General features: G+C 44.3%; 1 pseudogene; it reads right to left on the reverse strand.

Annotated features, from left to right (window-relative positions):
• Nucleotides 1–25,368, reverse strand: part of LOC115481014 — a 78,793-nt pseudogene that overhangs the window by 18,311 nt on the left and 35,114 nt on the right.

Raw genomic sequence — 25,368 nt, forward strand, 5'->3', positions numbered from 1 at the left:
GTTGGCAGGAAATACTTAGCCACACAGAGCAGCCGCAGATCTTTAGAGGAATTGACTCTGGGCCCGATGTACAAACTTTATCATGCTTGCAACATTTGCTTTAGACCAGCTGGAGCCGGTTTAAAGCAAATGTTATTTAGTGTATAATGCACAAAGGAGTTCTGCATGGCTTTAATTAACTGTTTGCTGTAGCTGCTAGTGATAATCCAATGCAAATGCATTACAATGAGCTCATTAGTATTAAAATGAGCATTCCGTGAAATGCACAGAAAGGAGCGCCTACCTTTAACATGCAAAATTTTCCAGCAGGTCTGGAGCTGTCGTTGTGTTAGGGCGATTTCCGGGACAGCAAAGAACAGCTTAGATGGGTGGAGAAACAAGCAGACAGCCAATTGGCCAGGAAAGCCCCCTATGATGTCAGCTGGGGGGCTTTCAGAAAGGAGGATATTTTTTCAATAGCAAATCAGTGTGGGAGATAGCAGAGAACAGCTTAGGGGCCAGAAACAAGCAACATAGCCAATCAGCTGGAGTGGAGGGTGACAGAAACAAGCAGACTGCCAATCAGCTAAGGGAAAGCCCCTAGGATTTCAGCTCTTGGGGGGGCGGGGATTGGACAAATGAGCAGACAGCCAATTGGTTGGGGAAAGCCTCTATGATGTCACCTGGGAAGGGCTTTCAGCAAGAAGGAAATTCCAAAGCAAAATCATCAGGGGCAGGCTTAGGGAAGGCAAGTATGTTGCAGGAGGAAGGTAGAGCCAGCATCAGAGCACTGAAGGAAAGGAGACAGGGGGACAGTGGAGCTAGCAAGTACTGCGGGGGAAAGAAGAGAGTACAGCAGCAGGATTCTTGGGCATATGCAGGACAAGGACATTTACTGAGAAACTGTTCTGTGCATGTACTAGGCACTTTCCCTACCGAGCAGCTTGCTGAATTTACGTGAATCTCATTTGCATGCGATTTTCTTTGAGCATTGCTTCCTGTTTCAAAATCGGTAACTTCTACCATAGATCTAAACACACAGATTTTTTAACAAGGGCTTTTGAGCATCGTCCCCTCTGTGTATAGTTTTCCAGTTAGCTCTTAGGGCAGTGGTCTCCAATACACAGCCCTGGCAGTCCCTGGTAGTTTGGGGTCCCATTAACTGAAATAAAAAAATGAAACTGGCTCACCCGGGACGTGGCATCGTCAGAAAGCGGGTAGAGAAAGACCCTGCAAAGCTCCTCTGGGACACGTGTGCCTGTGCGGTCACAGTGACGTGTGGGCATGCGTGCACGTCAATGTGAGGCACACGCTACCCAGCGGAGCTTTGTGAGGCCTTTTCTCTACTCACCTCTCGACAGTGCCGCATCCTTCAGGTGAGCCAATTTCATTTTTTTGTTTTGGCGTCTACTAGTAGAGTAGGAATGCTCTGCAGAGGTGTTTGGGTGGAATGTGGGTGGTTTCATAAACAGGGATAAATGTTTGCATGGCTCATAAAATCTGAGCAAATGGGTGCTAAGGCGCTTCATTGTCAAGCTACAATCGAACACTTCGGATTGACTGCGCCAAGTTGAATCAACTCCATTCCCAGTTATGCAGACACAGGTATCTCATCAATAATCTCTCTTATGTGTGCTACTCAGGAGTCTCATTTATGGGTTCTGCAACTGTTAAGAAGCCAAAATAAAGTGAGTTTTTTAAAAAATATATATCCTTGAAAAACCAAAATTAGTTTTTAAAATTACATGTGTAAGCCTAAAATCTTATGGTGGCCCCCAGAATTTTCTCGTGTCCACTTTGCGGCCCTTTACATGAAAAAGGTTGGAGACCACTGTTATAGGGTGATCTTGGTAAGACTAGACTACTGCTCTGGGTAAAGCCACTACAGTCTGTATCAGGGGCGTAGCTACGTGGGGCCATGGGGACCTGGGCCCCCTCTGCCGACGACCCTCTCGACCCCCCCCCCTCGCTGCCAACCTGCCATCTGCTACCTTTGCTGGCGGGGGACCCCAAACCCCGCCAGCCAAGGTCCTCTTCTTCCTTCGTTCTGTTTCTGAGCCTAACGTCCTGCACGTCCCCCGCCAGCAAAGGTAGGCAGCGGGAGGGGGGTCAAGAGGGTCGTCGGCAGAGGGGAGGGGTCAAAAGTTGTTGCTGGTGGCGGGGGAGGTGTCGGTAATGGCGGGGTCAGTGGCGCCCCGGGGGGGGGGGGGGGCTAAAAAGTGCCCTCTCACCTTGGGCTCTGGACCCCCCTCCCACCGAAGTCTGGCTACGCCCCTGGTCTCTATCCTTTTCTATTTGCAGTTTTTTGGGGGGGTTTATTAAATTCTTGATATACTGCCTTTCTGTGATACACCCAAAGTGGTTTACGTTCTACATACAGGCAATTCCTGTCACTAGTGGGCTCACAATCTAAGTGTTTGTACCTGGGACAAAGGAGGGTTAAAATGACTTGCCCAGGGTCACAAGCAACCACAGTGAGAAATGAACTTCGTTTTCCTGGTTCTCAGCCCACTGCGCTAACCATTCGGTTACCCTTCTGTTTGTAGACCGTCTGTGGATAGATGGAAGGAAGGCCCAGATGTTTGGAAATACTCTTCTAACCCTGTCCTGGGGTAGTATGAGCATCAACTACTCTTTTTCACAAGTTCTCAAATTTCTTTGGGTTGTTGCACGATGAATTCTACTTATATAGGACAGGATGCTCAAACTCAGTTGTGCTTAATAACTTGTTAACAAACTATTTAAGCACCTGATTCTAATTAGCCAATGAACAGCGCTCAGGAAACTAGAGGTTCATTGTTATTTTACAAAGATTCAAAATTTGAAACGTACAATCTCTTTCCGCACGGTATAATGTTCAGGTGATAGGATCTTATCAGAAGCATAAACATGTGTGTGGAAGATGGGGGCAATGATGCAGTGTATCAGGGGCGGGAATGCTGTAATGCTAACGTTCTGCCCTTTTCTGCCAAGCACCATGTTGTGGCATGCGAATAGTTCTCTTGGATGAGCAGAAGACAGAATGATTTGGAAGGTATGTACTTAGGATGGGGGAAAAGGTGAAAGTTGGAAAACTATGAATTTGGCCAAGTTAACTGCGCTGCTGTCCCTGATTACAGTATAATCTCTACTATTCACCAAAGCTAAAACGGGACTTGCCAAAGAATAATCAAAATAAAAAAATAAGTCTCTCTCTCAAAGCCCTCCCCCTTTCTCCCTTTGAGGCCACGGACTAACAATTTTGGAACAGTGCCTGATCTTCTATTAATCAGATTGTTGGTTACTTACCTTGGTGGGTTTGCCTCCAGTTCTTGAAGCTTCTCTTCCAGCTTTCCTTGCATTTCTGCCAATTCATCGTATTCCTATAAACAGAGGAAGGTAAACTTAACCCCAAGGTGGAAAGTAGGTGGTACTTAAACCTAAGATGGGAACAGAGGAAAACCTGAGCCAGACACAAGACTGGAGTCTGCAACAAAGGCTGAAGATGAAGAAGTGCTTGACGGCGGGCAGTGGAGTAATCTCAACCAGAGACAGGTATGCAGGGGACAGAGCAAAAATTGTTATAAAGTAAGTAATCAGCACTAGTTACACAAAAAAGTAATTATTACAAACAAGTTAGCTACATAATTTTGTTGAATATTTAGATATGTCTCAGACACAAAACGGGAGGCAACCTCTAATTTACAGGCTCCTAAGTTACTTGTAAACAGCAAGGTGGGGGACCGATAGTCTTCAAGGAAGATGGTGCCAGGGATTAAGAAGCAGGACTGGGGGAGGGGAGTGCAGCATGAGCAAAAGTGTTTAAAGAATCTAATTTATAGCTCTCCTGGAAAAATTTCTATCATAGTGGTGCATGTACAAATTAAAAAAAACAAACAAACCTCAGCATATCATAGATCTAACCATTCTGTTTTTACACAGCCTATAGCTTAACCAGAAGAAAGCCAGACAAAAAACAAAATCACTTTATGCTCCTTCCCAACCAAAGCCATCAAAAACAAGACACACGCTTCATGCAGGTAGTAGCAACCCATCGCCTTCCTCAAGATCATATAATTGGTCTCCGTCTTAAGTTCAAGAGGCATATTTTAAATTTTGCAGTTTGACGTGTCTAGTGCTTAAATACAATAGATCACTGCATTTTACTAAGCTTGCTGGATCATTTTGGTATTTGTGGTACAGGTCTTGCAGCAGTTCAGTGGATTTCTAAAACCCAGACACTATCAAGTAGCTGGCTGGTCTTTTGTCTCCGTCCTGGCCCTTGGTTTGTGGGGTTTCTCACGGCTCCCCCCCCCCCCTTCCCCTACCCTGTTCAATCTGATGATGGCTCCACTATGTAGTTTATTGAAATCCAGAGGTTTTAAGCGCTCCTAAGTCAGGAAATTACAATCGGTGCAGAATATCGCTGCCCGCCTTGTGTATGGAGCTCCCTGTTATTCTAAGGCAACTCCTCTCTTGTTAAATTGCATTGGTTTCCAACACTCTTGGATCGCCTTTACATAAGTACATAAGTAATGCCACACTGGGAAAAGACCAAGGGTCCATTGAGCCCAGCATCCTGTCCACGACAGCAGCCAATCCAGGCCAAGGGCACCTGGCGAGCTTCCCAAATGTACAAACATTCTACATGTTATTCCTGGAATTGTGGATTTTCCCAAGTCCATTTAGTAGCGGTTTATGGACTTGTCCTTTAGGAAACCGTCTAACCCCTTTTTAAACTCTGCTAAGCTAACTGCCTTCACCACGTTCTCCGGCAATGAATTCCAGAGTTTAATTACGCGTTGGGTGAAGAAAAAGTTTCTCCGATTTGTTTTAAATTTACTACACTGTAAATTGTGTACTCGTTCACCAAATTTTGAATGGCTTATTGCTTAGTTACATCTGCTTCAAGAAATGCTTTTCTCACGTCTTGGGAATATCTCATGCTTCACTATCCGAGTTGTAAGAATCCTCACTATACATCTATTCATACTGCACGTTTTACCTACCAGTCTTCTAAGATGTGGAACTCTTTGCCAAATGCATTGAGATATGTTGCTGATTATCTGTGATTTCGTAAGTTGTAAAAGGCATTTCTATTTGATCAATCCCTCACCTGAATTAGTGCTCGTTAGTTTCCCGAGCATGTTAGGTATCTTGTTTTGGTTACTGTACAGAGGCAATTTTTTTGTTTGGCTTATACATTTCTTACGTATGCTCACATTACTTGCATTGTACTGTAGTAATTGCTTCCTGTTAGCCACATTGAGCCCATACTTGTCTCGGATAATGTGGGATATAAATGTCTCAAATAAATACATAAAAATAAATATGCCATTCCACAGCAAAGGAGCCACAACTAAGCTCTCTGGCTTAGTAGACGATTCCGCCTCAGGAGAAAATTTAATAGTGCCTCTTGACTTCAGTGCAATTCCCGCCCTGATCAATAGGAAGTAATGAAGATTATTTACATTAGGTATTTGGATAGTCAGCCAACCCCGAAGGGCATGAAGGGATAAACAGGAAGTGATAAAGGTCTTACATTAGTCTTATGAACCAGGGAACTTCCTCTATATTAACACGACTGCCTCACTATGAGGTGTACTCTTCACTATTGCTTCTCTTGACTAACTACAGGGTAGGAAGCAAAGGCATTATAGAGGGTCACTCATGCCTCCCATGCTCTGGCAGTGCCTCACTAAAGTTTTCCACAAACATAGTCTTCTCTCTTCTCATGCTCAGGTCTACGAGATTCCAGTAGAGTACGGAAAGGAAAACGATACTCAGATGCATGTACGCTGCAAAACTGGTCTGTTGGTTTCTAAGACCTGTGCAGAGGAGTTTCTTGTCCTAACAGTATTTACCTTACAAGTGCAGTCAGGTCTCTGTGTTTGCTTTTCACTAGAAACTCTGCAGTGATATCACGCGGTGGTTTAACCTCAGAAGCCTCCTTATATGCTGGTGAAGCTCTTTAATCTTCTCTTTCAGGTTGACCATCTAGGATACAGTTAACAAAAAAATGCCCAGAATACATCATGTACGTGAAAGTTTAAGGTTCCTACCAGACTACCATAAATGCTGACCAGTATAAAGAGGCCTTTTCTCCCAATGGCTACATAATTACAGGATTATTTGATGGATTTTACATGTGTTGTCTTATGTTGCTCATCTGTGGTTATATGTAACTAAAATATCGTTTATTTTGTTATCGGCACAGAATAATACTGTACTGGGTTAGTGGCTCATCAAGATTTGTAACTAAACAAATCAAAACAAGAATTATGTAAGAGTGTATTGACCTGTCGATGCCAGCTGCTCACAAAAACCCACAAATGCTTAGGACTTTCAGCAGCTGGCCCTCAGCAAGGTAGTAAGTATAGCAAGAAGAAGATCAGAGGACACAATTGCACTAACCCCCGGCCTCCCAACACCAACTTGCAGCCCTGACCTTGTTAAGCCGCTCTCTCAGGTCCTCCTGCGTTTTCACAATTTTCTTCCAGTGCTCAATCTGTTCATCTTTTACATGTTTCTCCTGCAATCTAGGAATAAAGAAGGCTGTGAAGCCATATAATCGGAGGACTCAAACATTTCCTTCTACTCAAAATACCATGGGAAGCATTTCAGAGATCTGTCTTGTTTCCCCTTCCCCTTTTCCCTCCCATCCCACATTTCAAGGTGTCATTTGGATCCATTTTTGATCATCTCTAGTCATTTCTACCTCCAGTTTATTTATTTTTTTAAACTTTATTTTTGGTATAAATTCAACAGACGTATTTGCCAAATCTTACACATAATATTCTCATTATGATTCCCCCCTCCCTCACTCCCCCTTTTCCCCCCTCATACCCTATAGCTCTCCTTGTTATATTGTCTCTAGGTAACATACATAGTAACATAGTAGACGACGGCAGAAAAAGACCTGTACGGTCCACCCAGTCTGCCCAACAAGATAAACTCATATGTGCTACTTTTTGTGTATACCTTACCTTGATTTGTATCTGTCATTTTCAGGGCACAGACCGTATAAGTCTGCCCAGCACTATCCCCGCCTCCTAACCACCTGCCCCGCCTCCCACCACTGGTTCTGGCACAGACCGTATAAGTCTGCCCAGCACTATCCCCGCCTCCCAACCACCAGTCCCGCCTCCCACCACCGGCTCTGGCACAGACCGTATAAGTCTGCCCAGCACTATCCCCGCCTCCCAACCACCCCTCCTCCCACCCCCGGCTCTGGCACAGCCCGTATAAGTCTGCCCAGCACTATCCCCACCTCCCAACCACCAGCCCCGCCTCCCCCCACCGGCTCTGCCACCTAATCTCAGCTAGGCTTCTCAGGATCCATTTCCTCGGAACAGAATTCCTTTATGTTTATCCCACGGGTCTTTCAAGAGATAGTCCTTAAGTAATCATAGTTTTCACACTGCTGGTACCACTAATTGTGGGGCATCCAAGTCAATTCCTGCTTGTATTCTCCAACTTTTATATTTGTCCCATATCTTATGAAACCGGTTTAACTGTCCATACTACCTCCAGTTTAGGTACAGCTGCTGTGCGGACATTTGTCCTCTAACAAATCCACTGTCCAGGGCAGGGAGCTGCAGCACTGGATAGCTGATCATTACCTATCTCAAAGCCCTCTTTGCAAATACTGTTATTCTATAATGCGGGGGTCTCTGATACCTTTCACCAATCTTCATCTTCAGCACTTGCTTTGGTTAATCCCTTATTATTCAGTGAGGATGAAGTCCCCACTGTGCTTTCTCATTTCTGAATAGCATTAGCTCGGGGCCCCGTCTTCCCCGGATTCATTTCCTGATATGAGCTATTCAGGATCCTTCTGCTTATTAAGAGACTCCAAGCCCTGCAGTGACAGCACATGCTACCCCAAAGGAAAACATGAAAGGTTTACCCAAAGTTCATCAGCATTTTCAGGGTGCCAAATTACACTGATATGTGGTTTTAAAAAGTCAGATGATAAGACTATAAACTGTTTTACAATTAGGATTTTATCCTCTGCCCTAACACTTGACATTTACACCTCACCAACACCTGCTACTCTGCTTTTCTTAGTTTTCCTGCCCTTTTAGTCCGGTGATAACCTGCATCTTTCCATCTGTTTCTTCAGCTTTAAAGAGACAACCAGCCTGGAGCATAAAGAAACCCGATAAGAAAAAGCTTACGCAAAAGAGAAGGCAAAAACCTCTGCAGGTCCTCTGGCATGTTATAAATGACCCTAAAGGGAGCAAGACTGTAATCCTACGTTCATCACCCAACCTATGGGAGCCAGCTTTGTGGGCGTCTTGGAGTGCTGAGCACTCCAAATATCGAGTGAACTCCTTTACTGTGTCCACGGAGTGAACTTGTATTGTGTTTGGAATCCCCAATCATTTTGAAACGCTGGTGCCTATGACCAACCAACCAGTATGCAAACGTTCCATGGTAGTAATCAAAACCAAAAACAAAAGGTTACAGTATGAGTCTTGTCACCAGCTGAAGGGTAAGACAGGTATCCAGCCTCAGTGTTCTTATACCCCCAGACTCTATATAGAGAATCTAGATATCTGTGCCGAAATCCAAGCGGATTGTATAAGAATGCACGTAACTTAACAAGCTAATGAGCACTGATAACAGCACTAACTGGCGCTGATTAGAATTTACGCTAAAAACTCGCTAAGCGTATTCTGTAACAACGTACGCTGAGCTTCTAACGCATGCAGGCAAAAAGGGACAGGGTTATGGGCGTTTCACAGGTGTTCTGAGATTTACGCGAGTAGTTACAGACTATGGCCCCGTGTGTGTAAATCTACGCACTGGGATTTACACCACATTTCGTTAGTGTAAATAGATGCCTGTAGTTTTAGGTGCCGAGATATCAACTAAGCGTATTCTATAATTTCAGTGCCAATTTTTTAGGTGCCATATTATTATTATTATTACATTTGTACCCCGCACTTTCCCACTCAAAGCAGGTTCAATGCAGCTTACATAGTAAAAGGAATACAGAACATTATTAGAGGGTAAAAGTAAAATATATCAGAATAAAAGGCAAGATGAATAGGTAGAAATAGGCAATGGAGAGGGGAGTGAGGTGGGAGATACAGTTAGGGTTAATGTCGTTATCATGGGGTATTTACAATAACTTGATATACCGCTGTATTGCATGGGATTGCAGCAAAGTGGTTTACAAAATTAAAAGCTCAAGTGAGGGGAAGAAAAAGGAGAAGATGAAAAAAAAAAAAGAGGGATAGTTAAAGTAAATAAAGATGGTTATGCAGCAAATGGACATGTAAATAACCAGGACTTGAGAAATTTCTTGGATCCTTCTTAAAACATGACATTGATCTGTACTACAATTAGCTAAGATTGGGTCATTCATATTTGGTTACTTTATCACATTGTTATTATCAGTGGCGTTCCTAGGGGGGCTGACACCCGGGGTGGATCGCCGATGCGCCCCCCCCCCCGGGTGCGGCACGACCCCCCCCCCCCCCCCCCCGGGTGCAATAACCTGTTCCGGGGTAGAGGGGGCATGGATCGAACGGACAGGCGCGCAGCACCCCCCCCCCCCAAGCGGCGTGCACCCGGGGCGGACCACCCCCACCTTGGCACGCCACTGGCTATTATTGAATGCTTTTCATTACCCTTGTTCTTAAATACCTGAATTGTACTGTTTATTTATTTTTCTACCAATTTATATTGCGTATTCTCTATTTTAACTGGAATATTACTGTGTATTTCTTATTCCGGAAATGGCGTTCGCCACTATGGTACTTGTAAGCCACATTGAGCCTGCAAAGAGGTGGGGAAATGTGGGCTATAAATGCAGAAAAATAAATAAATATATAGAATCTCCCCCATAATGTTTAATAAATGCTCACTCACTGGATGACTACTTCCAAGGCTTGGCCGAGAGACACCGGCTTATTGTTGAGTATATTGAAGTCCAGCTGATGACTGAGGTAGGAGGTGGCTTCCAGGAGACGATTGAACTCCTGCTCGACCATTTCATCTTTCTCTTTAGGAACCTGAAACTCAAAGTGGAACAGACTTATAAATAAAATGTATTTTCAGTCCAAGCAGAAAACAGAGGATTTGTATAGTGCTAATCTGACCGCAGAATGAGTGCAGCGGAATGTGAGATCACAAGACACAACTGTACAGCCTGAACCCTCTTGCACCACACACAAATATGAAAAGAGGTGTACATATATGTGTTCATGTGTGGCGTGCACATGAAGGATCTTTATTGTCAGAGCTCATGAACACAGAAATAATGATTTTTATAACACACACACACATATCCTATATAATAAAAGGCACCTCCAATATTCTGAAGCTGACTGCATGGCTGAGGCATTCCTGCTCTCTGTATCCATCTCCTGAATTGACATCACGTACTTCCGGGTTCGTCACAAGCAGAAGTGACCAACCACACGAGGTTTCTCGGCTTCAGAATGTTGGAGGTGCATTCTGTTAAATAGGATCGGTCAGTTCCTTGAAGCACAGCCAGAGCTCAGCGTCCTGCACAGTAACGCTCAGACATCAGAGAGAGAAGGGGGGGGGGGGGGCTGACACCAGAGGGGGGGGAAGGTATCGCTGTCACTCACACACACACACACACACCCTCTCTCACACACACTCTCTCTCACAGTCAATGTCTTTCTCTCTCTCACTCACTGTCTCTCACACACTCTATGTCTCACACTGTATCACATTCACTCTCTGTGTCACACAGTCAGTCACACACTCTCTTGGTCTCATGCACTCAGTCTCACAGAGAGTCTGTGTCTCACAAACACTCTCCCTCTTGCACACACTGTATCTGTGTGAAACACACACTCTCTCTCTCTCACACTGTGTCTCACATACGCACTTGCACACACACTCATTCTCACACACACACACACACACACACACACTCGCACCCAGACTCACTCTCTCTCTCACACACAGACAGACACACTTGCACATTCACTCTCTCTCACACACAGTCACTCTCACACACACTCCCTCAAACATACACACTCCGAGGAAAACCTTGCTAGCGCCCGTTTCATTTGTGTCAGAAACGGGCTTTTTTTTACTAGTATATATATATATATACACATACATACATACTACACTCTTTCGAGATGCTCTAAATAACTATAAAGAGAAAAGTTTAAAAAAAAGAAAAAACACGTAACAAATAAAACAACGCATAGACCAAACAATACGCCCACAAAAGACGATGACCCAGGCCTACAATTTTCTCACATGGAAAGGAGAAGGAAAGAGGAACATTTTAACCCCTTTCTAAAGGTTCATAGACTGGATGGCACGGGTAACAAAAAACATTCCCCCCCTACGAAAGTATAAGGTGATATCATCTTTTTACTGGAATAAGTTATTACATTTCTTGTACTGGCTTTCAGGAGCTAATGCCTCTTTCCACAGCACAGAGCTGAAACTTAATTCACAAATGGAAATGTGGTGAACTTTGAGAGCATATACTGAGCTCATGTATCATCTATTCTGCAGGCTGCAAATAGGGCAATGCCAAACCTTTGCTTTGATCATCGCAGTAGGGACACTGCAGTACTGCACACTGGCAAGGTTTCCCCAACAAGTAGAAAAGAAAACCATTGCCATTCAGAGCAAGAACCTGCATCAATGGACCATGTAAAAAAACAATGAACCCCACTGCACTGGACACACATGTGCTGATGACTGGTCCCTTGGGTGGTCGTGAACAGCCTGGGTATATACATTTTTTTTTTAAACAGTTGAGCTTGCTCATTAAAATTGTGACTTTCTAGAGTGGCTGCCTCTCCCAAAGACAATACACCTTTCTAACCAAAGGGTAGTCCTTCCCAGCTAAGTCTGGGAGATGGGGAGGGACCCGGGGCACCCGAGTGTAACCCCCAAAGGCTGTAAAAGAAAGAAAGGAAAAGAAATTCCTACCTGCCCAGCGTCTAACAGAGAATTCCTAGGCACAGAAGAAGAGGTAGTATTATTGTTGTTGTAATTATGAACCTCTAAAAGAGAAAGAGATAGAGAGACTAAAGGGCTCACCTCCTGCCTGCTGGAGACTGAGAAAATACTGAGGCTAAGGTCACATGACCAGGGCTCTTATTGGCTCTCTAGAGTCACAGATTTTTCTCAGTCTCCACCTGCTGGAAGGCGAGCACAACCCATCAGTCCAATCCTGGTCCGGAGGGACGCTAAGGAAGAAAACCATTGCCATTCAGAGCAAGAACCTGCATCAATGGACCATGTAAAAAAAAAACAATGAACCCCACTGCACTGGACACACATGTGCTGATGACTGGTCCCTTGGGTGGTCTGTGCTTTAAGCCATTCATACAAATACATTAAAGTTATTCTCCTCTGTGTGCACATTGTTGCTTGCTCCCTCCAGGGGCCTCCTGTCTTACTAGCTGAGTTCCTAGAAATGCTATGACAGTCAGTAGAACAGCAAATGGAATAAGCACTGAATAAAACAAAAGGAAACATGCCCTGTAGGAAGAAAAAGAAAGAAAGAACACAAAAATGTTGACTATGATTGAAATGGTGGGATGTGGTAGGAGAATATGACTGTTTTATCCAGTACTCTCATGTACCACTACCCTCCACTGACTTCAGTTCATGCAAACACCTCACTCCTTAACTATGAGGGTCAAGTCACATTTCACCCCTTTTCCACAGCATGCACGCTAATACATATTCTAGATTCAACCTTGACTACGCTAATATTCTAGCCCTTCTCCATCATGCCCTGTCCAAACCATTTAGAATACTGTGATGAGCACTTTATTTCCTAATTTGTCTGTCCTCTCTTTCCAAGTATTTCCACCTTTGCTTTTGTGTCTGTTTTAAAATTTCTCTCCTCTCTTCTAGGCAATCTCAGTTCTTGGACCAGAATGGCAGTATATAGAATTTTATATATAAAATGACCATACAGCCAACAATAACTTTAGAAAGGAGAAATTAGGTCTTACCTGATAATTTTCTTTCCATTAGTCCTTCCCACTATTCCAGAACCTGTGGGATATTTGTGTCCGTCAACCAGCAGGTGGAGATAGAGAACTGAAAACTGACCTGAGACATCTCTTTTGGCATCCAGTCCAGCTCCTCAGAATTTACGTAGACAAGCAGTAAGAATAAACACACAACCTTAAGGAACTTGCTAACACTAACAGATGAGCAAACGTGTGGACCTCTCATCTCTGGATAACTTGTAGAGAACAAGAGGTACGCAGGAAGCACCATGCAAAGTGACGGTCGTTATCTGACCTGTTACTTTGCACTTATTAAACATCTCAGAAACCTTGGACGGGCTCTGGAATAGTGGGATGGATTAATGGAAAGAAAACGATCAGGTAAAACCTAATTTCTTCTTTCATTACGTAGCTTCCCACTATTCCAGAACCTGTGGGATGTTTAAAAGCAATCCCTAGAATGGGTGGAATCCTGGCGCCACCGCCAGCCTGAGGACTGAAACCCCAAAATTGGCTTCCGAGCATGCTGCAAAGTCCACCCTGAGGATTACTTCACTATAGTTCAGTGTTCCATTGTGCAAGAAAACCCTTTCCATGACCATCATCTGCCCAGCTCCAATCACCACTCCAGCTGCTTCCTTCCCCATCCAATCAGCTTGGTACGTGTGAAATCATTTCTGCATGCCTTTCAACTGTAAACTGAGGTGAACTACAACCAGGAACAGCAGGTAGGCCCTCCTAGAACACTTGCAATCTAAGTCTGCACCTGAGGCAATGGAGGTGAAGTGACTAGGAGTGGCCTAGTAGTTAGGGTGGTGGACTTTGGTCCTGGGGAACTGAGGAACTGAGTTTGATTCCCACTTCAGGCACAGGCAGCTCCTTGTGACTCTGGGAAAGTCACTTAACCCTCCATTGCCCCATTTAAGCCGCATTGAGCCTGCCATGAGTGGGAAAGCGCAGGGTACAAATGTAACAAAACAACATAGATACTATTGGAGATTCTACATGGAATGTTGCTATTCCACTAGCAACATTCCATGTAGAGGGCTGCGCAGGCTTCTGTTTCTGTGAGTCTGACGTCCTGCAGAAGCCTGCGCGGCCACATTGGTGATCTGCAAGGGCCGACTTCTACATGGAATGTTGCTTGTGGAATAGCAACATTCCATGTAGAATCTCAAATAGTAGCAACAGTGGAGGAGTGGCCTAGTGGTTAGGGTGGTGGACTTTGGTCCTGAGGAACTGAGTTTGATTCCCACTTCAGGCACAGGCAGCTCCTTGTGACTCTGGGCAAGTCACTTAACCTTCCATTGCCCCATTTAAGCCGCATTGAGCCTGCCATGAGTGGGAAAGCGCGGGGTACAAATGTTAAAAAAAAAAAAAAAAAAAGGTCCAAGAATCCTCAGTGGGAGAAGCGGGATTTGAGAACCCAGGCCTCTCTGGTTCTCAACCCACTGCTCTAAACACTAAGCTATCCCAAAATAAAAGAAGAGAAAGAGAAAGAAAGGTATGAAAAGCAAACTACTGAGAATTTAGATGGAGAAAAATAACCCAGAAGTGCAGAACAAAAGTCAATACATTTTTTTAAAATAATGGTTAGAGCAGCAGGCTGAGAACCAGGGAGCCCAATTCAAATCCCACTGCGGCTTCCCGTGGTCATGGGCAAGTCACTTAACCCCCAATTGCCTCCTGTACAATCTCAGCTTGTGAGCCCTCCAGGGACAGAAAAATACCTACTGTACCTGAATGCACACTGCTTCAATAGCTTTTGGGTTTGTAGGCACTCAGATGCTACAGAATGAAAACTTATTTAGATTGTAAGCTCTTTTGAGCAGGGACTGTCTCTTTGTATCAGGTGTCTGGTAGCGCTATACAAATGCTAAAAAATAAAAACATTTTAAGAAGAACGAACCTTGGTTAAAATTCAGCAATTTATTATATGCTCCTTCACTACTACAATTCAACAGCAAGAAAACAGGTAAAAAAATAAATTAAAATAAAGCAGCCTGAGAGAGGGGAGGCCTAGTTTGCTTTAAACAAAACTTCCTAATGGTTTCAAATTGTGCAGCCTTCTGCCCTGCTGCACCACCCCCAGCACCCTGCATGAGCAATCACGTGCCCCCAAAGCAGTCTGTCAAAATTGTTCTCCCATATCACACTTCTAGTACTTACAGCTTGGCCATTTGCCTCATAAAGTGGGCACTTCTGTTTGATCTTGGCTAGCTCCATGTTCACTTGTTTACTGATTACAGCCATCGGGTTCCCACCTGAAAAAGAACACACAAAGGTAAAGTCAGGTGAGAAGGAACTGGTAGGGGGAGCAGAAACCCTGCATGTCAAGAACAGCAACGTCGCTAGACAGAAAACTTTGGGGTGGCAACAGGGGGGCAAGCTAGGTATGGGGGCAAAACAAAATGACATTTCTGCTCATCATACCCCTCTTCTCTCCCTCCCTCCAATTTTAAATTGGCAATTAGCCTTCTATACATAAAGAAATTCTCCTCCCATCCCTAGCCAGTTCTAGCTACCCGGAAAAACAAGCACGATTATAACTGTAGCGCTATAGAAATGATAAGTAGTATTACTACCCCTCCTGCGCAGTTCAAACCTCAGCTGAAACAGATGTAGAAACAGAGCCCCGCGGCTCAAACAGCAGCACAGAAATTGCGCGGCCCAGTCTTGATCAATGAGAAAACAGAGCGTCATGCATCCCGGTGCTAGTTCTCGTCAGTCCCAGCTTAGGGCAACAACTAGGGTCAAGAAAACCGCGAGGGACGTGGTGTGCATATGGGGGGAGGAGGGGTCAGAGTGGGCCAACCAGTTCTCCTCTGCTCTCTTCTATTAAGCAGAAGGAAAATGGGGAGGGGCTAGCAGTGTAAATGCTGCTGAAAATTAACGTTAGTTAAAACACAGAGATCCTGCCTCCGAGTCCACCACTCAAAGTAACTTAGCGCCATCTTGTGTTCAGAATGCAGGTTCTTTGAGGTATGGACAATTAACCACAACTTTATAAATGACTATACATTACAAATATATACTCTGTCTCCTACAATCCAGTACTTCTACTATTTTTATTATTTTCTTCACCCAACGTATAATTAAACTCTGGAATTCGTTGCCGAAGAAAGTGGTGAAGGCGGTTAGCTTAGCAGAGTTTAAAAAGGGGTTGGACGGTTTGCTAAAGGACAAGTCCATAAACCGCTACTAAATGGACTTGGGAAAAATCTACAATTCCAGGAATAACATGTATAGAATGTTTGTACGTTTGGGAAGCTTGCCAGGTGCCCTTGGCCTGGATTGGCCGCTGTCGTGGACAGGATGCTGGGCTCGATGGACCCTTGGTCTTTTCCCAGTATGGCATTACTTATGTACAATACCTGGGCACTGAGAATGGGATAAAGCTATTGTTTGCTTTGTACATACTAACAATCTTAAAGATTTACGACTCATTCTTAAATAAATTTTGTCCATTATCTGTGATGTTTACGCTTACATTCCTATCACCTCTGGTCACAGGAGGCTCTCACCCCGCATGCCAGCTCGTAACTTGTCACAAGCTGCTCATCTATCTGCCTCTGTTGCCCCTACGCCCCACCCTCGCAAGCAATATCATCACACTCTGGTTCCCATTGAACATGTGAACCAAGTGCAATTCCATTCATTTCATGTGGGCTATATAAATGCGAGATCTGTAGTGAGTAACCCCGAACTGATATCTGACTGGATCTCCTCAGATGCCTAGATATGTTGTTCATCACGGAAACTTGGATAAGAACACCTAAAGACCCCATTGTACTGGATCTCTGCCCAGCAGGCTACAAGATCATCCATTGGGACAGATTAGACAAGCGAGGGGGCGGGTTGGCGCTCATTTACCGCTCCCACTTCATAGTAGATGCAAGTTCGGTTCTGATCTCCTCGTCGCTGGAAGTTGCTGCTGTCACGGTTCATCACCCCTCCCTTCATGGCCAGCTGGCCTGTGTGCTGTTTTACAGGCCACCAGTTATTTGGTCAAGCAGTCATTCTGCGCTTCTGGATTTCATATCTAATACCTGCATGAACAACTCGAACATACTTTTCTTGGGAGATCTCAACCTCCATTTGGACAATCCCACATCCCCAGAAGTATCTCAGTTCCTGGATTTTCTCCACCTTTGTGACCTTGAATGTCCTATATCTGGTCCAACTCACTGTAAGGGTCATTCACTTGATCTCCTCTCATTTAAATTCTTAGACGATCAGAACTTTTCTGTTCATGATATTAGCTGGCTGGAAACGGCTTGGTCGGATCACTTTAAATTACAGTTCACACTACGTTGGCAAACCTCAGGTCCCCTCCGGCCTCGTCAGTCTCACCAACATTACACCAGAGGTGCCATTGACCCCAGCTTGTTCTGGAGGTCTCTTTATAGTCACAGCTCGGATCTGCAACCATCCTCACCCACCTATCTCACTGACTGGGACCACACTTGTAATGCAGTGCTGAATACAATTGCACCCCTGCGTCCTAAAACCTCGTACATTCGTAGATTATCACCCTGGTTCACAATAGACCTGAGAGCTTTAAAACGTGAGGTACGACGCATGGAAAGAACTTGGCGAAAAGGCAAATCTGATCAGGCTCGGGAGGACTGGAAAAGTAGTCACCGCAAGTATAAAAACGCCATCCGAAATGCAAAGCGCACCTACTTTTCATCTAAGATGCAGGTGGCTGGCCGGGACATCCGACAGATATATCAACTATTAAACACCTTTCTAGATACTCGCAAGCTAGAACGCTCCAGTGTTGACCCTCCCTCAGCTACACAACTTGGTTCTTACTTCAAGGAGAAAATTCTTACCCTACGGTCTTCAACCGTCAGCTGCCTCTCTGATGTGGATGACTTTCTTGCATCCTTGGATGTGCCTTTGGGTGCTTGCCCTGCTGACCGCTTTTGGATCAAATTTAATCGCCTATTACCTGACAAAGTGACTACTGCTCTACGTAAATTCACAAATAAAAACTGCAAATTAGATGTATGCCCGACTCATCTTCTAAAAGTCGCACCAAAATGTTACATTGAAGACCTACTTGTTATCTTAACAATATGTTAAGTGCAGGATTTTTCCCACCAGATCATGGAAACATCCTTCTCACTCCAATCCCAAAAAATTTAAAGATTAAACCAGATGTCATCTCTAACTATCGCCCAGTGGCTTCGATACCTCTAGTTCAAGCTGATGGAGAGCCTGGTCAATATTCAACTCAATGAATTTCTAAATAATTTTGATATTCTCCATTATTCTCAATCAGGTTTTCGAGCCCATTACAGCACGGAGACTGTCCTGGTTACCCTCCTATCCAACTTTCGTCGAGAACTATCTGTTGGACGGAAGATTCTCCTGTTACAATTTGACATGTCTAGTGCTTTTGATATGGTGGATCATGAACTCCTGCTCCATCTACTGGATTCTTTTGGCATAGGAGGACCAGTTTTGTGTTGGTTCAAGGGTTTCTTGACTTCTAGGTCCTATCAAGTCATGGTGAATTCCCACACTTCTGAACCGTGGAATGCTTCCTGTGGAGTCCCTCAGGGCTCTCCCCTCTCACCTACCCTATTCAATATAATGATGATGCCTCTAGCCAAAGCACTTGCAAATCTGGACCTCAACCCTTTCATCTATGCGGATGATATTACAGTCTACATCCCTTTTCAATCAACAATATCAGAAGTTGCCAACCTCATAGATACCTGTTTCTCCACTTTAGAACAATGGGCCAGGGTGTTCCGCTTCAGGCTAAACAGAGAAAAAACTCATTGCCTCATCCTCTCGTCCACGCACGCTCATGTAACTGACACAATGCTTCCAGTTCTGGGCTCCGCCCTCCCGATTGCCAACAGCCTGAGACTTTTAGGAGTTCATCTAGATTCACATCTCCAGCTGGTTGATCAAGTACACTTGGTATCCAAAAAAATGTTCCAGGCCATGTGGAGGCTTCGACGTATCAGATTCCTCCTTTCCAGAGACTTGTTTCGTACCCTTGTCCATTGGCTCGTCTTATCCCACCTGGATTATTGTAGCGGTATTTATGTGGTTGCCAGGTCTCCTTATTGAAAACTTTCCAAACGGCTCAGAACACAGCGGCGAGGCTCATCTTAAACGAACGGCGTTTTGCACACGCAGACCCCTTACGCTTTAAACTTCATTGGCTGCCTGTACAGGAGCGCATTGCTTTTAAGATCTGCTCCCTAACACATAAAATCATCTATGGGGCTGCCCCGGAATACATGGTTCCCTTGATTGACCTTCCGCCCAGAAATGCCAACCCTGCTGCAAGGTCCTATCTCCACCTCCATTTTCCTAATTGTAAGGGAGTCAAGTATAAGAAAATCTTCGCCTCGTCTTTCTGTTATTGGAGTCCCAAATACTGGAATACGTTACCTCGTCACCTTAAAATTCAAGAGGACCATGCCCTTTTTAAGAAGTTATTAAAGACATTCCTCTTTGCTAAGACTTACCCCTCATCTTACCATGTTGATTAAAGTATCCCTTGTACCCAACCCTATTTAGTTCACTTTGTTAGTTTCTTCCCTCCTATTTACCTCTTTATGCTTGCCTAAGCTGTTAAGATTGTACTCTTATGTAATTCTCTGTAAGCCACATTGCGCCTGCATGTGTGGGAAAATGTGGGATATAAGTAACAAATAAATAAATAAATAAATAAATGTTCTCACAGTCACAGTAAAGAATGTCTAATGTGTCGGTCACATCTATCAACCTGTTTCAGTGGGGAGTCTGTCCTGTCGTGGCTCCACATCCAGACTTTTAGGGTTGTATGCCCTGTACAAAGGTGGGAGCAGAAGCAGTTCTGCTGATACCCAGAACAGATGGAATATACTACAGTAGAGCATGCCACTGGAAGCCAACAGCTGCGGGAGAGATATTCACAGCTGGAAGGGGCTGTGGCATCTTGAATTCACTCTGTGGGAATGACACTCCTGCACGTGTGTACACCCAGGGGGAACACACTTTCCATACTTGTTTAATTTTAGTTTATACGTTTACAATTGATCTAGCTTCATACCTGAAGAGGGCTTTGCTTTCGAAAGCTTATCAAAAAATGTATTAGTCCAACAAAAGAGGCATGATCTATAATTTCCTCTCTTTTGTTTTACTGTTTTATTTCTATTTATTCCCTTTAAAGTGGGCTAAAAAGGGCTATCACACCATTTTATCCAACTTCATTCCTGTCAGACATAACTATGAGCAGCTCAACAGAATCCACAAGTACATGAAACATTTCCAGTCAGATGCAGAAATGATTTCACACGTACCAAGCCCCGTGACCACCATGGCTCCTAGATCAGCAACGTAATTTCCTTTCCGAAAAGTAGCTACTCGACCTCCAACACGGTCCTGGTTAAGAGACAAAATGACATGCTGGTGCTGAAATTTGACTTCCTGAGGATTACTACACTATAGAGTTCAGTGTTCCATTGTGCAAGAAAACCCTTTCCATGACCATCATCTGGCTCCAGTCACCTCTCCAGCTGCTGCCTTCCCCATCCAATCAGCTGCTGCCTCAACCTACCCATTAATCCCAGCTTGTCTGACTTTGTCACTGACCACCATTGGAAAGTAAGTAAATCAGTCAGGAAATCAATCAATTGATCAATAACAAAATAAATAAGCAAGCAAATACAGAAGTCCTAAGGCCTGTTTACTGGGACAGAGTAACACAGCGGGTTTACGCTAGCAGGTTAGACTTAAGAGACTCTACCTAGCAGCAGCTAAAGGAATGATAGAAGCACACTGGAGGTGAACATCTGGGCCTACAGATTTGGACTGGCTGATGCGAGTAGCCCATCTTCAAGAACTGACAATCCTAACTGACTCAAGAGCCGGTATGATCTGACAATGGAGGAGTGGACTCATTTCAGGCAGCTTCTTGTGACTCTGGGCAAGTCACTTAACCATCCATTGCCCCATGTAAGCTGCATTGAGCCTGCCATGAGTGGGAAAGCGCAGGGTACAAATGTAACAAAAATAAAATAAAATAATTTGGCTCTATTGTTTTCTACTGCAGCTTAGATGGGTTTGGGGGGAGGGAGGGTTAAAGGAGGGGATGTTGCCTTTAGCTGGTGGATTGGCATGTTTATCTGGGGGCTGGGGAGGGGGAACAAGAATCTTGTTGTGGGGGGGGGGATTTGCCGAGATTGGGTGGCAGAGCCAGTGGTGGGAGGCGGGGATAGTGCTGGGCAGACTTATATGGTCTGTGCCAGAGCTGGTGGTGGGAGGCGGGGCTGGTGGTTGGGAGGCAGGGATAGTGCTGGGCAGACTTATACGGTCTGTGCCAGAGCCGGTGGTTGGAGGCGGGGCTGGTGGTTGGGAGGCGGGGATAGTGCTGGGCAGACTTATACGGTCTGTGCCAGAGCCGGTGGTGGGAGGCAGGGCTGGTGGTTGGGAGGCAGGGATAGTGCTGGGCAGACTTATATGGTCTGTGCCAGAGCCGGTGGTGGGAGGTGGGACTGGTGGTTGGGAGGCGGGGATAGTGCTGGGCAGACTTATATGGTCTGTGCCAGAGCCGGTGGTGGGAGGTGGGACTGGTGGTTGGGAGGCGGGGATAGTGCTGGGCAGACTTATATGGTCTGTGCCAGAGCCGGTGGTGGGAGGCGGGGCTGGTGGTTGGGAGGCAGGGATAGTGCTGGGCAGACTTATACGGTCTGTGCCAGAGCCGGTGGTTGGAGGCGGGGCTGGTGGTTGGGAGGCGGGGATAGTGCTGGGCAGACTTATACGGTCTGTGCCAGAGCCGGTGGTGGGAGGCAGGGCTGGTGGTTGGGAGGCAGGGATAGTGCTGGGCAGACTTATATGGTCTGTGCCAGAGCCGGGGTGGGAGGTGGGACTGGTGGTTGGGAGGCGGGGATAGTGCTGGGCAGACTTATATGGTCTGTGCCAGAGCCGGTGGTGGGAGGTGGGACGGGTGGTTGGGAGGCGGGATAGTGCTGGGCAGACTTATATGGTCTGTGCCAGAGCCGGTGGTGGGAGGCGGGGCTGGTGGTTGGGAGGCGGGGATAGTGCTGGACAGACTTATACGGTCTGTACCCTGAAGAGGACAGGTACAAATCAAGGTAGGGTATACACAAAAAGTAGCACATATGAGTTTATCTTGTTGGGCAGACTGGATGGACCGTGCAGGTCTTTTTCTGCCGTCATCTACTAATGTTTGTTTTCTATTCCTTCAATAAAAATTTATTGATACAAAATAATAAAGAAGTCGAATAGTAGAGTCTTTCTACAGGTTAGAATATCTGGCTCCAGATCTATTGAACAAAAATGTACATTAACCCAAGTAAAGTTTCTGTGGCTAGCTATAACTTGCCAAAGCAACAAATCCTACTCTGGCACAATGGATGATAGTGCTACACACATATTCAGTACTGTCACTGAGTAACAAAACAGCAGCTTTATACCCGGGCCTCCAGAAGGGTGACGTCCATTCCAAAACTCTGTAACTGGCGTGCAGCGGCCAGGCCGGAGACTCCAGAGCCAATGATAATCACCTTGCCAGTTTTCTTTGCTAGAGAGTAAACAAGAACATTTTACGTTCAGATGTATCAAAGGTGGAACACCACTATCCAAAAAATCAAAATAGGTAACAAAAACACACACAGACACTAGAGCGTGCACGCAACACAACACATGCAATAAAGATGTGACTACTAGCAGGTTGTCAGGAAGATTATAATAAAAAAAGAATATGGGAAAATGCAACCAAAGGATATACGAGTATTTGTAACTTTATATGCCAACACTACCACCAGAGACAAGGCATGACAGGTAAAGAATGCAGCACGCTGCTTTTTGGGGGCTGGAAGATTGGGTTCAGCTTTCGGCAGAATGTACGTTTACTGAGCAATACAACAGTTTCCAAGGCCTCGTAGCTCCCTTTTTCAGAAGCATCTGCAGAAATGATCACAGCTATTGTAAACCACACCCCAAAGAAACGTGTTTCATAATCATGTGGGTTTTAGCCTCATTTCAAAGAGGTTTTTCAGATCATACTGCTATTTTAAATTAAAATTAAACCATTTATAAAACGCCTTTTCAAGAAACTGCCAATACAGACTGATGGTGATGTTTGTCTCTGAATGCTCCCCCCACCCCACAAATTTGGTGTGAAGCCAGGGTACCATGAGGATGCTAGATTGTTTAGTTTTCAAAGTTGGGGAACAATGAAGCAGCTGTGTTGCGGAAGATGTGAACATTTGATATTTGCCCAAAGAATTCACTGAGACTTAAAAAGCAAGACTAAACATAACGTCTCTCCTGCTTGTTTTAAATCTATAACTACTGTGTAGACAACTCTCAGGAGCAAGGAAATAAAAGCAAAGATTGATCTGTGGATATAGTAAGCATCAAATCCACAGAAATTATGGTTAGGTGAACCTGGCAGAAAGCAGAAAGGTCTACTCTTAAGGGTCAAAACTGAAAACCAAAACACCCCCCCCCCCCCCCCCCAACACACAAAACCCCATCACCACATCACAACACCTGCCCGATGGCTCTCAAATAAAATTCAATGAGCCCAGCATCTGGTCTCTGCAGGAAGGTCACAATTACCCAGCACATCCCAAAAAGAAGATCCGTTGCTCATATTTCATTTGTAGGGATAAGTGAAGGCTTCCATGAGTTTATCCGGCTAATGATTTAAATGGATTTTTTCAAACATTTATTTTGAACCCTATGTTAATCACCTTGACCACATTCTCCACAAGAACGCATGCTGTGTGATAAAATACTTTCCATGATTTAATTTCAATCTTCTGGTCATTAGTTTCATGGCGTGTCCTCCTGTTTTAGTGTCTGAAAGGTTAAATATCTATTTCCTATTTAACTTCCATCTTATTTGATTTTATAAACGTCTTTCATACCCCCTCCTTTCTTCGTAAGTGTGGGGTTCCATCCCCTTTATCATTTTCGTCGCCCTTCTCTAGTTGCACTTTATCCTTTTGAGACGGGGTGACTAGAACTGGACACAGTACTCAGGGTACAGACGCACCAGAGACCTGCGCAGAGGCATAATATTTTCAGTTTTGCTATCTGCTCCTTGTCAAATAATTCCTAACATTTTATTTGATTGTTTAGCAGTCATGGCATAATTTCAACATAGAACTTGGAGAACTTTTTTTTGGATTCTGACTCCTAACTCAGAAGCCAGCATTTTGTATCTGTAGTCTGGATTAATTTTTCCCTATGTGCATCACTGGTCCACATGAAGGGGGGAAGTTATCAACATGGGCTACTACTGTAAGTCTGGTTATTTTAACAAAGGGTCTCACTGCCTCACTGCATAAAATGGAACCCTGTGCTTAAGTAACCCGATTTGTGGTACAATAATCTGACTTAACAATGGCCTACGTTGAGAACTTCCCTCCTAAATTTCTTAGATGTCCAGTCTCTCAATTTCTCAGAATTCTCTGCTGTATTAACAGCTCTAAAAAATTGTGTATCATCTGCAACTTTGATCAAAAGGTAGGAAAATGTGGGATACCAATGCAATAAATAAAATAAATCACTTAATTCCAGATTCATAAATATGTTAACACATCACAGGTTCCAATCCACTCAACTCTTTATTTGAAAAATTGTCGATTTAGTCCTGATCTTTTTCCTTTTAGTCCTTTTCTAATCCACAAAAGGGCATTGCCTCCTTTCCTGTGACTTTCTAATTTCCTGAAGAGTTTCTCATGAGGAGTGTTGTCAAATGCCTCCTGAATACCCAGATATGTTATGTTACATGGGACTTACATTCCACAAAACACCAAATTTTGGTTCGTTGTGCATAACCAATAAAAAGAAGCTGGAAAAAACGTAATCCAGGAAATGCATTGTAAATCTAATTACAAATGGTAATAAATAACTTTACAAACATAACTACCAATTTAATTATTAAATGTCAAATAGTTAGAAAATAGGAAAGTTTTCAAAGGCTTTCGAAACAGGCAGCCAATGCATTTCCCTTAATAACAGATTCGCTGACTCAAACCTACTAACTGAAAAAATCATCTTGCAGTTGTATTTGATTAAGCTGTACCCGCTTCAAAGTCCTACGTTACGTTACAATAATCAAGCCTAGACAAAATAATTGCCTGGAACAGCAGTCTGAACTTAGATCAAATAGCAACACACTGTCCTTAGTTTTTGCAGCATACAGAAAGATTTACTATTAGTGATTTCACATGGGTATCAAAAGATTAAAAAAAGAACTATCCAGTTCCAGCCTTAAATGTTTGGATGGAAAATCAAAAGTGACGGTATTAGAACCAACAGTGAACTGCTAAGAATATAGCTAGATTAAAGGGCCCAACCAAATTTAGTTTTTTTGCAGTTTAGTATAAAGGTTAGGTGCCGAAGCAACATTGAAGAGGTGGGCTTTGAGCCCAATGTTCCC

The sequence above is a fragment of the Microcaecilia unicolor genome, chromosome 11 (genome assembly GCF_901765095.1).
Source record: "Microcaecilia unicolor chromosome 11, aMicUni1.1, whole genome shotgun sequence".
Lineage (NCBI taxonomy): Eukaryota > Metazoa > Chordata > Amphibia > Gymnophiona > Siphonopidae > Microcaecilia > Microcaecilia unicolor.